Here is a 3,020-nt window from a genome sequence, read left to right on the forward strand (position 1 = left end):
GGATTTTTTTTTATCGAAGTTCGAAGTGGTTTTGGATCGAACCACGTGTTGGGTAAGTAACTCGGTGTTTTGTCATAAGTTAAATGTGTGTTTGGGATTTTGCCGAAAGTTGGAATTGATGGAACACGAGACATATGCAGCGGAATTAGGACCTAATTACACTCTAATTGCTTTTAATCAAAAAGAATTTAGCATGCAATTTGATCAAAAACAGTAAATAAAAGGGATGGGATACAACCTTTGTAGCTCCCGATCAACGCTTTTCCTCACTGAATCTCGACCCGAACTCTTCTGAACTATCACTAGAGTGGACCTACTATCCTCTGGACTCAGAACCGGATTGTGGAACCCGATGGATGAAGAAAATCGAGAGAGAGAAAAGAGATGGAAAAAGAAATGGATCTTTGTGTTGGGTTTTGGGTTATGAATTTTTCTCAAAGAAAAGATTTTTTTTTTTCCAGCCCAAATTTGAAAAACAATTTTGGCAAAATGGGCAATAGTTTTTCAACCAAATTGAAAAGTCGAATTTATAGAAAAAATCATTAAACAATTGCATAAAAGAAATTCATAAAAACCCAACACTTAGAATCCACTATCTAAGTGGGCTTAACGTCTCCACTATAAGCTAACACCTAGCCCTAGTAGAATTATCCAACAAAAGTTTAGATTTTCCCACTAATTTTAGTCAAAGGGTAAGATAGTCATTTGGTCAAAGTAACTTTGACCAAAAGTAACATTTTGACTTTTTATGATTTTTTTTCTTGTTGACTAATTTTGACCTTCTAAGCATGAATCCACATTCATTTTCTCAAAATTCAAATCACATTTGAATATAAGGTCGGTCAAAGTTTGATTTTTCAAAGTCAAAAGTCAACTCTTTGACTTTTTACATCTTTGACCATTTCCATTATTTCCGAGCTTTCGAATATGAATGTATTCGTATTCTTGATATTTAAATCACATTTAAATATTAAAGCTGTATCTCTAAACTGAAAACTCGACCATATAAACATATACTTGTCGGTTTCTCTCTCTTCACCTAATTCGAACAATTCGAATTATTCTTATCATACTATTCTAAGTTTATTCTATATGAGCTAGTACGGGAACCTAATGGACCTACAGATCATGGGCTCCAACAATCCGAGATTAACCGGTAAAACTCTTTAAACTAATTAATCAATATTTGTTAACTAATTGGTCATTCCACTAAAAGTCTCGTAGTTGCACTCCCCTCACTGTAGATATATTTCTGTCCATATGATATAACCATGACTAGTAAACTAATCCTTCACAGGTTGTTCGTAATCTCGGCTGGGTCATAAAAACCGTTTTACCCCAAGACTACATCTTGTTCCTTAAGTTCCACTGATCCTCTAATGAACAATTGGTTTAAGGTCCAACCTATAAACTGAACCCCTCTCGAGCCAAGGAGAGGGTGGGGCCCCTTGTTCAAGACCTGGATTCAGTACTAAAGGGAACAACCTATCTACTATCCCTATAATGGGTAGGAGTGAATTCCATCTTGCACCCTATGTTCCCAGCTATCCATCTGATCTTACCCCTGAAATGGGAGGCTTATTGGGCCAGCAATGATGAATTGCCTCACCTATGCAGATCTAAGGATAATTCCGAGTGAACAGGATTTCATAGTTAGTTCAAGATTAAGATTAAGTTACCTAGGTCATCAATTAACGAAATAGTCAGTTTTATACATAAAACGACATTTAGAACGTAAAAAGTGATTATTTCATAGTTCAGTCTTATGCAAACTCATTGCATAGGATGCCCCCACTCACATATCTCTATATGAACGATTCAGGATCACATCGTTTGTACTAACTACATAGTGGGCCGCATCTATAGTGTCCCCAGAATAAGGCGCCCAACGTTATTCATATACTATAGACCATTTTGGCTATATATTTGAACTTAATTCACATTTATGTCACTACATAAAGTTCAAACTACATTAAATAGCCTCAGGATCTTGTTTATTGGATTCAAGATTACAATTTCAATAAAAACTTTATCGAAAAACAAAACAAAATATGTTTATTAATTTACAAACTACGAGTTTTAGGACATAAAGTACAACAAGAATAAATTTGGTTTATAAATTTTAGGGCTTGATTCAAGATTTATTTGGGCAAAGAGGAGATAAGCTTGCTTCGGTTTATTTGGATTTAATTTTAAGGTAAGTAATCTTACTACTGGAACCACCCACAGACCAGACACTAGATATATGCTAGCATAATATATGAATATCAGAACAAAACAATAGCATGATAAACGAATAATATAGTATGACCGATATATGTTCTTGTATGAGAATCTGAAAGATTTATTTATGCACGTAGATACTTGCATGCTAGTAAAAGATGATACTTGATTCACTGAGGTTGTATTTGATATGAGGATATTGAGGCGTAGATGCATGTTGTATAGCCATGATGTTGAGGTGTATAAGCATGTTATAAAACCATATTGTGATAATTGTGATGTTGAGACTGTGATAGTGTCTTTACCGATTAGTTAGATGCTCACTAGGTATTGTGTTTCCTTCGGGATTCCCCAAATTGTGTTTCCTTTGGGATTCACCAGATTATGTTTCCTTCGGGATTCACCAGATATTGTGTTTCCTTCAAGATTCATCAGATATTGTGTTTCCTTCGGGATTCACCAGGGGTTGTGTTTCCTTCGGGATTCACCAGGGGTCGTGTTTCTTTTGGTATTCACCAGAGGTAGTGGGCATACTTAACTATAGTATGATAGAAACTAGTTTTTCATGTATGTATGTGTCCCATGAGGACCAGAGTCGTTTTTATGTTCCGCCAAAGGTAGGCATCTAGAAGACATAGATGCCTAGCCCGACCCAAATAGTGGGGTTACTTACTGAGTATTTTATACTCATTCTTTCTCATGTTGTTGTTTCAGGTAAAGGTAGAGATGCACCAGCAATTGACAAGCGAAATTCGTGATCGAGTCACTAGGACCAGATTTATGCTTTCGCTCATGAG

Source organism: Benincasa hispida, chromosome 5, assembly GCF_009727055.1.
Source record: "Benincasa hispida cultivar B227 chromosome 5, ASM972705v1, whole genome shotgun sequence".
Lineage (NCBI taxonomy): Eukaryota > Viridiplantae > Streptophyta > Magnoliopsida > Cucurbitales > Cucurbitaceae > Benincasa > Benincasa hispida.